This window comes from Pongo pygmaeus, chromosome 6 (assembly GCF_028885625.2).
Source record: "Pongo pygmaeus isolate AG05252 chromosome 6, NHGRI_mPonPyg2-v2.0_pri, whole genome shotgun sequence".
Classification (NCBI taxonomy): Eukaryota; Metazoa; Chordata; class Mammalia; order Primates; family Hominidae; genus Pongo; species Pongo pygmaeus.
In genome coordinates this window covers 113,764,831-113,777,514 of record NC_072379.2, presented here as the reverse complement: position 1 = coordinate 113,777,514, position 12,684 = coordinate 113,764,831, and the positions used below count along the sequence as shown (strand labels likewise).

Sequence of the window (12,684 nt, the reverse complement as noted above, 5' to 3'; positions counted from 1 at the left end):
ATGTGTCAAAAACAACAAGTAATTGAATTGAATTTTTAAAATTTCATCTTATAATCTCTGTGGTAAATCCAATCCAATTTGTTTTATAATTTAAGAGACTATACCTTTACTTATGTTAATCATTTATATTCTCAATTTTTAAAGTTATTTGTTGCTCATAATTTCTCTTGTTTTATATAAGGCTTGTATTCCCTTTTATTTTTCGAAATTTTCTTCAATCTTTAGAGAATGCGTCCTAATTTTAATCATTCCAAAAGATATAAGAATTCTCAAAAGCATCTTAAAATATATTTATTTGATTGTCATCATCAAAAATATGTTTGGGTCTTCCTTCTTTAATTAGGAAAATTTACTCTCTTCCCAATAACTCCCCACACATACACACTACTCGGACTTTGATGATATTACTAATATTTCTGGTACTGATTACAGGTATTACATATTTTCAAATAACATGAATTTTCATTAAAGAGTAATTACTGTATTACATTTAGTTTTAAACCCGGATTTATAATCTAATAATTTTGATCTTTAATTGCTTCTAGTGCTTATTACTTTTTTTTAAATTATTATTATAAACTTTAAGTTTTAGGGTACATGTGCACAATGTGCAGGTTAGTTACATATGTATACATGTGCCATGCTGGTGTGCTGCACCCATTAACTTGCCATTTAGCATTAGGTATATCTCCTAATGCTATCCCTCCCCCCTCACCCCACCCCACAACAGTCCCCAGAGTGTGATGTTCCCCTTCCTGTGTCCATGTGTTCTCATTGTTCAATTCCCATCTATGAGTGAGAACATGCGGTGTTTGATTTTTTGTCCTTGCGATAGTTTACTGAGAATGATGATTTCCAATTTCATCCATGTCCCTACAAAGGACATGAACTCATCCTTTTTTATGGCTGCATAGTATTCCATGGTGTATATGTGCCACATTTTCTTTTTTTTTTTTTTTTGTACTTAAAGCTCACATTATTTTAGCTTTCATTTTTTTTCTTTTTTTTATTATTATTATTATTATTATTATTATACTTTAGGCTCTATGGTACATGTGCGCAACATGCAGGTAAGTTACATATGTATACATGTGCCGTGCTGGTGCGCTGCACCTACCAACTCGTCATCTAGCATTAGGTATATCTCCCAATGCTATCCCTCCCCACTCCCCCCTCTCCCCACCCCACAACAGTCCCCGAAGTGTGATGTTCCCCTTCCTGTGTCCATGTGTTCCCATTGTTCAATTCCCACCTATGAGTGAGAATATGCGGTGTTTGGTTTTTTGTTCTTGCGATAGTTTACTGAGAATGATGATTTCCAATTTCATCCATGTCCCTACAAAGGACGTGAACTCATCATTTTTTATGGCTGCATAGTATTCCATGGTGTATATGTGCCACATTTTCCTAATCCAGTCTATCATTGTTGGACATTTGGGTTGGTTCCAAGTCTTTGCTATTGTGAATAATGCCGCAATAAACATACGTGTGCATGTGTCTTTATAGCAGCATGATTTATAGTCCTTTGGGTATATACCCAGTAATGGGATGGCTGGGTCAAATGGAATTTCTAGTTCTAGATCCCTGAGGAATCGCCACACTGACTTTGATATTGGCTGTGGGTTTGTCATAAATAGCTCTTATTATTTTGAGATATGACCCATCAATACCTAATTTATTGAGAGTTTTTAGCACGAAGGGTTGTTGAATTTTGTCAAAGGCCTTTTCTGCATCTTTTGAGATAATCATGTGGTTTTTGACTTTGGTTCTGTTTATATGCTGGATTACATTTATTGATTTGCGTATATTGAACCAGTCTTGCATCCCAGGGATGAAGCCCACTTGATCATGGTGGATAAGCTTTTTGATGTGCTGCTGGATTCTGTTTGCCAGTATTTTATTGAGGATTTTTGCATCAATGTTCATCAAGGATATTGGTCTAAAATTCTCTTTTTTTGTTGTGTCTCTGCCAGGCTTTGGCATCAGGATGATGCTGGCCTCATAAAATGAGTTAGGGAGGATTCCCTCTTTTTCTATTGATTGGAATAGTTTCAGAAGGAATGGTACCAGCTCCTCCTTGTACCTCTGGTAGAATTCAGCTGTGAACCCATCTGGTCCTGGACTTTTTTTGGTTGGTAAGCTATTGATTATTGCCACAATTTCAGCTCCTGTTATTGGTCTATTCAGAGATTCAACTTCTTCCTGGTTTAGTCTTGGAAGGGTGTATGTGCTGAGGAATTTATCCATTTCTTCTAGATTTTCTAGTTTATTTGCGTAGAGGTGTTTGTAATATTCTCTGATGGTAGTTTGTATTTCTGTGGGATTGGTGGTGATATCCCCTTTATCATTTTTTATTGCATCTATTTGATTCTTCTCTCTTTTTTTCTTTATTAATCTTGCTAGCGGTCTATCAATTTTGTTGATCCTTTCAAAAAACCAGCTCCTGGATTCATTGATTTTTTGAAGGGTTTTTTGTGTCTCTATTTCCTTCAGTTCTGCTCTGATTTTAGTTATTTCTTGCCTTCTGCTAGCTTTTGAATGTGTTTGCTCTTGCTTTTCTAGTTCTTTTAATTGTGATGTTAGGGTGTCAATTTTGGATCTTTCCTGCTTTCTCTTGTGGGCATTTAGTGCTATAAATTTCCCTCTACACACTGCTTTGAATGCATCCCAGAGATTCTGGTATGTTGTGTCTTGGTTCTCATTGGTTTCAAAGAACATCTTTATTTCTGCCTTCATTTCGTTATGTACCCAGTAGTCATTCAGAAGCAGGTTGTTCAGTTTCCACGTAGTTGAGCGGTTTTGAGTGAGATTCTTAATCCTGAGTTCTAGCTAGATTGCACTGTGATCTGAGAGACAGTTTGTTACAATTTCTGTTCTTTTACATCTATTGAGGAGAGCTTTACTTCCAAGTATATGGTCAATTTTGGAATAGGTGTGGTGTGGTGCTGAAAAAAATGTATATTCTGTTGATTTGGGGTGGAGAGTTCTGTAGATGTCTATTAGGTCTGCTTGGTGCAGAGCTGAGTTCAATTCCTGGGTATCCTTGTTGACTTTCTGTCTCGTTGATCTGTCTAATGTTGACAGTGGGGTGTTAAAATCTCCCATGATTAATGTGTGGGAGTCTAAGTCTCTTTGTAGGTCACTCAGGACTTGCTTTATGAATCTGGGTGCTCCTGTATTGGGTGCATATATATTTAGGATAGTTAGCTCTTCTTGTTGAATTAATCCCTTTACCATTATGTAATGGCCTTCTTTGTCTCTTTTGATCTTTGTTGGTTTAAAGTCTGTTTTATCAGAGACTAGGATTGCAACCCCTGCCTTTTTTTGCTTTCCATTTGCTTGGTAGATCTTCCTCCATCCTTTTATTTTGAGCCTATGTGTGTCTCTGCACGTGAGATGGGTTTCCTGAATACAGCACACTGATGGGTCTTGAGTCTTTATCCAATTTGCCAGTCTGTGTCTTTTGATTGGAGCATTTAGTCCATTTACATTTAAAGTTAATATTGTTATGTGTGAATCTGATCCTGTCATTATGATGTTAGCTGGTTATTTTGCTCGTTAGTTGATGCAGTTTCTTCCTAGTCTTGATGGTCTTTACATTTCGGTATGATTTTGCAGTGGCTGGTACCGGTTGTGCCTTTCCATGTTTAGCGCTTCCTTCAGGAGCTCTTTTAGGGCAGGCCTGGTGGTGACAAAATCTCTCAGCATTTGCTTGTCTGTAAAGTATTTTATTTCTCCTTCACTTATGAAGCTTAGTTTGGCAGGATATGAAATTCTGGGTTGAAAATTCTTTTCTTTAAGAATGTTGAATATTGGCCCCCACTCTCTTCTGGCTTGTAGGGTTTCTGCCGAGAGATCCGCTGTTAGTCTGATGGGCTTCCCTTTGATGGTAACCCGACCTTTCTCTCTGGCTGCCCTTAACATTTTTTCCTTCATTTCAACTTTGGTGAATCTAACAATTATGTGTCTTGGAGTTGCTCTTCTCGAGGAGTATCTTTGTGGCGTTCTCTGTATTTCCTGAATCTGAATGTTGGCCTGCCTTGCTAGATTGGGGTAGTTCTCCTGGCTAATATCCTGCAGAGTGTTTTCCAACTTGTTTCCATTCTCCCCATCACTTTCAGGTACACCAATCAGACGTAGATTTGGTCTTTTCACATAGTCCCACATTTCTTGGAGGCTTTGCTCATTTCTTTTTATTCTTTTTTCTCTAAACTTCCCTTCTCGCTTCATTTCATTCATTTCATCTTCCAGGGCTGATACCCTTTCTTCCATTTTATCGCATCGGCTCCTGAGGCTTCTGCATTCTTCACGTAGTTCTCGAGCCTTGGTTTTCAGCTCCATCAGCTCCTTTAAGCACTTCTCTGTATTGGTTATTCTAGTTATACATTCTTCTAAATTTTTTCAAAGTTTTCAACTTCTTTGCCTTTGGTTTGAATATCCTCCCGTAGCTCGGAGTAATTTGATCGTCTGAAGCCTTCTTCTCTCAGCTCGTCAAAGTCATTCTCCGTCCAGCTTTGTTCCGTTGCTGGTGAGGAACTGCGTTCCTTTGGAGGAGGAGAGGTGCTCTGCTTTTTAGAGTTTCCAGTTTTTCTGCTCTGTTTTTTCCCCATCTTTGTGGTTTTATCTACTTTTGGTCTTTGATGATGGTGATGTACAGATGGGTTTTTGGTGTGGATGTCCTTTCTGTTAGTTTTCCTTCTAACAGACAGGACCCTCAGCTGCAGGTCTGTTGGAGTACCTGGCCGGCCGTGTGAGGTGTCAGTCTGCCCCTGCTGGGGGGTGCCTCCCAGTTAGGCTGCTCGGGGGTCAGGGGTCAGGGACCCACTTGAGGAGGCAGTCAGCCCGTTCTCAGATCTCCAGTTGCGTGCTGGGAGAACCACTGCTCTCCTCAAAGCTGTCAGCCAGGGACATTTAAGTCTGCAGAGGTTACTGCTGTCTTTTTGTTTGTCTGTGCCCTGCCCCCAGAGGTGGAGCCTACAGAGGCAGGCAGGCTTCCTTGAGCTGTGGTGGGCTCCACCCAGTTCAAGCTTCCAGGCTGCTTTGTTTACCTAAGCGAGCCTGGGCAATGGCGGGTGCCCCTCCCCCAGCCTCGCTGCCGCCTTGCAGTTTGATCTCAGACTGCTGTGCTAGCAATCAGCGAGACTCCGTGGGCGTAGGACCCTCTGAGCCAGCTGCGGGTTATACTCTCCTGAGGCACCGTTTCCTAAGCCCGTCGGAAAAGCACAGTATTCGGGTGGGAGTGGCCCGATTTTCCAGGTGCCGTCTGTCACCCCTGGAAAGGGAACTCCCTGACCCCTTGCGCTTCCCGAGTGAGGCAATGCCTCGCCCCTGCTTCGGCTGGCGCACGGTGCACTCACCCACTGACCTGCGCCCACTGTCTGGCACTCCCTAGTGAGATGAACACGGTACCTCACATGGAAATGCAGAAATCACCCGTCTTCTGCGTCGCTCGCGCTGGGAGCTGTAGACCGGAGCTGTTCTTATTCAGCCATCTTGGCTCCTCCCCGTGCCACATTTTCTTAATCCAGTCTATCATTGTTGGACATTTGGGTTGGTTCCAAGTCTTTGCTATTGTGAATAGTGCCGCAATAAACATACGTGTGCATGTGTCTTTATAGCAGCATGATTTATAGTCCTTTGGGTATATACCCAGTAATGGGATGGCTGGGTCAAATGGTATTTCTAGTTCTAGATCCCTGAGGAATCGCCACACTGACTTCCACAATGGTTGAACTAGTTTACAGTCCCACCAACAGTGTAAAAGTGTTCCTATTTCTCCACATCCTCTCCAGCTCTAGTGCTTATTACTAATTTCAACTTCTAGTCAATGCCATTGCCGTGTCCCTTCCTAGATAGTGTTTTGCCATTTGAAGCTAACATCTCTAAATTAGCAGAACTCAAAACTGGAAAACTGGAAGCAAAAACTCCACAAGTGTGTTTGAAGGTTTAATAAGGGGAAGCTCCACTTCCATGTTCACTTCCCTTGATTCCTGGATCCTCATGTTATTCCTTGAGAACAGCAGTCCAAATGGTGTTTGTTTCTAAGTATATACTGTATCCTCTAAGATCAATCTCTCACATTATCAGGTTACTACCATCCCATTTGTGCCATAATTTAATCTTTGGGAGACCATTTTATTAAACTAGTCAGTTGCTTTTGAGTGAAGAAGCTTTTGGTAATTACTGGTGAATTCCATATACATGAGTCATTGCCACATGTATTTTCCTATGAAATGAGTTCCCTGACCAGGGTCAATGTTGCTTGTATCATGGTAAATAATAAGGCATTCATAAGTCTGTGGATAATAGTGTTTGTAGAAACTTTGTGGGCAAGGAAAAAAAACGCATATCCAAAATAAGTGTGTATTCTAATGAGGAACAAATCTCTGCCTCAGCCAAGACAGAAGGAGGACAATGTAAGCAATCTGAGACCAAATAGCCCCCTCATCTCTCTCAGAAGGATCAGGACGGCTCTCTCAGAAGTCTGGCTCTAAACCAAAATCCTGTGTGTGTGCATCTTTCAAGCCCAACCATTGATATTTACAAAGGCTCTGTACTACGGCGCTTTTTGGGGATACTGCCCCTCACACACTGGGCTCAGTAGAAAGCCTGTGCATTAACTTTTTGGAGGAAGTTTTAGTCAAGGCATCTGGCTCCCTATGCTCATGTGTGTGTCTGCATTCCTCTCCCAGGGACCACCACTCAGAGGCCTCCTCATTGGCAAGGTGGGGTGAGGTTTGATGGTCTTGACTGAGGCACTTTCAGCACCAAATTCAAGATCAAAGATAAGATAAACTAATCCCATTCTAACATTATCCCATGTATTACATTAGTCAGAGTTCAATCAGAAACTTGGAAACAATACTAGTTATTTTAACTAAGAGAATTTAACATAAGAAAAGCAGTTAGGCACTGGAGGACTAAATAAGCAAAGGAAAACACTGAGCCACCACAAGTTAGTAACTGCAGGAAACAGCAACCAACCTTAAGCCAGGAAAACAAAAGATAAATGTTGCTAATATCTGCACCTGCAGAGCTCTGAGAAGATGGCATCTCTGACTGCTACTAATGCTCCATTTGCTCAGAGGAGGAATCCCCTGCAAGTCTTGTATTCAGACATTTAAGAAGGGCTTTCTAGGTAGCACAATGAGGCAGATCTGAGAATGTGGAAAGAAGCTGGCAACTGGAACCAACTCCGCTTTCTGAGGCGAAGAAATGTTTCCTAGAGGTGCTGACAGGAACAATATGGAAACAGAAAGAAGCAAGTTATTTCTCTGTGTTCTGCCTCCCAGCCTCCTCTGGCACCTCCTATTGGTATTCTTGGCCAGGGAGAGCCACTTGGCAAAGAAGACATGTAATTTGCATTGTACCAGCCCCAGAATCACAAAGCAGATTACACAAAGTTGGGTTTAGGGATAAGAAATAAGCTTAACAATTGATACACCATGTCTTCATTATTTTAAAGGTTTTAATTTTTATTCACCTCTTGGTCAATTGGAGTGAATCGACATAATTTCAGTGCCATATTTTTTTTTTACTTTTTTGTGCATTTGGAATCTGAGAATATTATTCTTTTGCCTTTGTTAATAAATGACAACTTATTTTTTTACAAAAGTCCTGTGTTATAATTCTTTTTATGCTCAAAATTTCTTAGATATTATTTCATAATACTCAGGAATTTAATGTTGTCGAGGAGAGTTTAGATGCTATATTGTTTTGTTATGTTGCAGGTAATTGTTCTCCTCGAGTTATAATTGAATTATTTTTATTCTTAACACACAGAACATTAAGCTCAGTCTAGGTATATCTTCATTTGCTTGATTTGGAATACAGTGACCCTATTTCGATCTGTATCATGGTCTGCCTTTGGCTGGGATATTTGCTCTCATTTTTTATGATTGAATAGTGCATCTTTCTCATTTGTTCCAATTTCTTCTTTAGATATAGAATTATCAATATGTTGGCTTTCCAGTTTTGTTCTTAGATATATATTATTTCTTATTATCATATATATTTTTCCTTTCCTTTGATGACTAGGAGAGCTATTCAAATATATTCTTTACATCATGGATTCAATTTTCTGCAATATCACTTCTGCTTAGAATGGCTATTACATTTTCATTTCTTGCAATTCTTCCTTATCGCATCTTATCTTTCACTCTAATCCTGTTGCCTTTTAATGTTATTCAGGTTTTCCTTTATGAATCCTATAACAGCTGTTCATAAATGCCATGGCTTCTTGTAATCTATTGCAGATGCTGAATTTTTTTTGAAATTTTCTTCTCAACCATTCATTAGATAATTTTTAGAAGTATTTTCTGCATGTAAGTCTTCAAATGCCATTCTCATTATCTCTTTCTTCAGTTCACGTTATTGGGATTTCTTTCTTTTAGGAGATCTCCTAAAATGGTGTCCTATATTCAAATTCAATGTCTCCTTTCAGATATGGTGTGAATTGTTTTGTGTCTTATTTTCTTCTTCTGTGGCAAATATCTTTCTTCAAGCTACACCTCAGGAGCAAATTTGTGTGCTCAGTTCCCAGTATAAGTTTGTTTCCAAGAACTTTCAAATAAATTGTCTTGTGAGATGAAATCTTTTAGTATTCATACTCTCTTGTTTCTGTCATTCTGAAAATAAGGCATACATGAAAACTTAGAACTTCCATCATGCTCTTCTTTCAGAGTTATTCATGTTTTCTCTTACATCTTTACAGGTTTACTTATGTTGATTATTCATCTTCAATATCATGTGCTGCTGACAGCACTTCTCGCCCTCTTACCCACTGCCACTTCTGCCCAGGCATCTTTGTGGCTTTGCTCTCTCTCTTCCTCTCTCTCTCAGGAAGATGTATAGTCAAAGTGGATACTAATTCTGCCTACTTGCCATGTAAGCAGAGCATTTGCCTATTTTTCCAGTGAATACATTTTCTGAAAATTTGAATCTGGATGTAGGGGTACCTGTTTTTTTTTAATGCTTTATTATATGAAGACAGGAGTATCTAATTAGGAGTGAATGATTGTGTTTTTCTCAATCCGGATTCATGTGTGTTTGATACCAGATTCCCGAAAAATTAGAGCTTGAGGCAAGGACTATTTAGACTGTATCAACCCAGGACAACTAGAGTGAGGTATAAAAAAGTTAGGTGAAGAAGAATACAAAACTGCAAAGTGATGCATTGCAGCATCAACTACCACTTCACACAGGAGTCCCTCCACAGGTCCCTCTGCAGGTATCTCTGCTAGACATTCTGGGAATATCAGGAGAACTGTATGAAGAAACATTCTTGGAGTAGTGCAGATGATACAGGAAAAAGGTGGAATTTATTTGCATGCCTTTTCTGGACTCTTGCTTCCCAGGGGACACAGTTTACTCATGAGTGAGTTACCCCTATCACATTTCCAGGTTGCGTCATCTGGATCCTTTGGTAGCTGTTCAGGATGCCAAATCCTATGACCTATAGTATGTGTTTTATTTGGGTCCAGGAGTGTCAGGGGAGACCAAAAGTCTAGGTATGTAAGACTGGTCAGCCTGGTTGCAAAGAAGTGGCCTAGAGAGAGGGCCTGCCACTCTCAAGGCCAATGAGTTGTTGGCTGCTTCAGGTGGAGTCAAAATGGTAGAGAAAAGGAGCGCCATGGCAATCTGGAGTGATTAATACAATTTACATGACACAGTGTGCCTTATCATTATGAATTTCTGCAGATTATTGCATTAGAGCACCCATCGGATGTTATTGCAAGTGTTTTTATCACTTTTTGGCAACTGAGCTCATGTTTTGATAGTGGGAGTTTTTTAGTGGAAGTCTAGTGGGAAGTTGACATTGAGTGGTGATGGCCAGATAGATGTGAGAGCAACTTTCGAGATTTGCATGAATGCTTTAGAGATAGTAAGTTTTCTCTCTCTACCTACATTAACATATAACTTATAATTATCAGTATGCAATTTGTCAAATTATTCTAGCTGATTTATTTTTAATGAAAGGTGAACTCTAATTTATTAGTTGACATTGTTTAATTCCTTGTTCAAATTAAAAAGGATTCATTCTCTGCTGGAATGTCTAATATTTGACATGTCACATTTTCTGTTTATATTTTATTTTGAAGGAGTTGGCTGATTTTGATGAAATAAAGATAACTAATAAGAGGTATCAAGACAAACTATAAAATTATTTTGTGGTCCTGGCTGCCTTCTTTCAAAAATGAATCAAAAATTCACATTAACATATCACCTGTGATTATACAAGTCATGCTTTAGAATTTAAGGAACTAGATAAACTACAATATGTGCTCTATTAAAATATTTGAATATATAATGGTAATAAGTTACTACCATTTGGAGAAATATAGGTCAAAAAATTACATAATTTTTTCTCTTTACTGATTGTATGTCATCTTGCACAAAAATAGCAGTGGAACTAATCTACCAAGAATGGGGAAACTGTTCTGAGTTAGTTTTCTAGTGACTAGAAAGTGAATTTTACAAATTAAGTTTTATACCATCACACATGTAATCATTTGAAGCATGTACTTATGATCTAAAGAAATTATAGTTTGTTTGTTTTTTCAATATTCCAACGGAGCAAAACAAACCTATATATGTGCACTTCATCCTCAAACATAAATGGGTCAGTTCTTCTCTGGATTTAAGACAGTGGCCGAGCACGGTGGCTTATGCCTGTAATCCCAGCACTTTGGAAGGCTGAGGCAGGCGGATCATGAGGTCAGGAGATTGAGACCATCCTGGCTAACCCGATGAAACCCCGTCTGTACTAAAAATACAAAAAATTAGCCAGGCGTGGTGGCACGTGCCTGTAGTCCCAGCTAATCTGATGGCTGAGGCAGGAGAATCGCTTGAACCCAGGAGGCAGAGGTTGCAGTGAGCCAAGATCATGCCACTGCACTCCAGCCTGGGAAACAGAGCCAGACTCCGTCTCAAAAAAAAAAAAAAAAAAAAAAAGACGGTAAAGATAATTTATTACTTGGAAAGTATATGTCTCTTACAGAAAAAGATCAAATAGAAATCTAGTTTTTCCTAGCCAGTTTTAACTTTGTCTTTATTTAGGTAGTTAGGGGGGAAAAAGGATGGAAGAAAAGTAGAGAGGAAAACATGGCCAAGGGGAAGAGGAAAATGAATAGTGAACGGAGAGATAATTGAGAAAGGTACATTAAATTTATCTGTCAGGTGTTGGAAATCAGTATTAAAAATTTAAAGCACCCAAACCAGAACATCATTACCAACTGCAAACAAAGAGAATGACTTTACTGCACTGTTTTTAAGGGTTTTTTTAGTCAACATATTCAAAATTCATTTTTTCCAGATAGTTATTCATATTTTAATGATCATCAAATTAAGTAACTTGCCCTAAGTTCCTGGACAACACCATTTTTTACTAAAAACAAAAACAATTTTTATCAAAGATGTTTATACCTAAGCAATATAAAATCTAGCTAGCAAAGTTCCACTGAGTGAACCAGAGAATATATGAAGTTATTCTGTGTATTTCCTCTCAGAATTTGACTGTACAATGTGACCTTTAGTGAAAGCTGGCATTATATACAGATATTTTGATGTCTCAATTGCATGAAAACATTTCTTAACAAATCAAAATCAGTGAACTGTCTCTGCTCATATATATGTATATATATATAAAAAATATATGTGTGCGTTTATATATATGTGTATATATATACACATTGAACCCAGGAGGTGGAGTTCATATATATATGTGTATATATGTATATATATGTGTATATATGTATATATGTGTATATATGTATATATGTATGTGTATACTATATATGTGTATGTGTGTGTCTGTGTATATATATATACACTTTTTTTATATATATACACACACACATATATGCTCTGGTCTAATATTTATACTTATGTATATACACACATATATATCTGTAAAATAGAAAGTACAGTCTTTTGAGCTAAGGGGAGAACGTGGAAGAGGGGTTACTAAATAATGTTAGAATAGCTTCATTGAAAAGCAGTGTAAACAGCTTCATTGAAAAGTAATGCTAGAGGGAAGCAATAAACCCTCTCATTCTGTAATTAAGAATTTTAATAGATAAGATAAAAACAATAACTTCATTTCTCAAATAAGATAAAAACAATAACTTCATTTCTCAAATTTGAATTTTTCTTCAAAAAGTGCTTTAGTTGCACTTCATTTCACATACCATATTTGCCTTCCAGCATCAGGACAACTGACATGAAAAATGTATATTCCTACAAAGAAACTTTAAAAAAGAAAAACTAAACGACTTGTTTCACTTTTATTTTAAAAAAACTAACAGGTTTTTCCAATTTTTTAATATTTCTGCTAGTAGAAAAAGGTTTTCCGTTACTCGACATATACACCTTATCTCATACTGCAATTCTCTCAGGCAATGCATACACATTTTGTGTCCTTTCATAGTGCAGTTCACTTGGAGACAAAAGCAAGAAGAATTTGTTTCACTTGAGCTATTCCTTTTTAACATATGCTTTCCAGCTGACTAACGTTATGTTTAAAATTGTAACAGTCAAAAGGGCATCAGCCATAACCATCAAAATTGTTATAGTTTTTTTAGCATGATAATGCTCAATGAAGGGACTAGAAATTTGTTATAATTTTTCATTAATGTTCTAGCATTCATAGTATGTCACGTATATAGATAGCCCTATAATTACCTA

At 38.1% G+C, this 12,684-nt stretch overlaps 1 long non-coding RNA gene across 1 annotated transcript in view; it reads right to left on the bottom strand.

Annotated features, from left to right (window-relative positions):
- Positions 1 to 5,498, bottom strand: part of LOC134739883 (uncharacterized) — a 32,801-nt gene extending 27,303 nt beyond the window's left edge. The window contains exon 1 of the long non-coding RNA XR_010126972.1: positions 5,410 to 5,498. This is a non-coding gene — a long non-coding RNA (uncharacterized LOC134739883). The remainder of the gene's footprint in view (positions 1 to 5,409) is intronic.
- Positions 5,499 to 12,684: the final 7,186 nt, after the last annotated feature.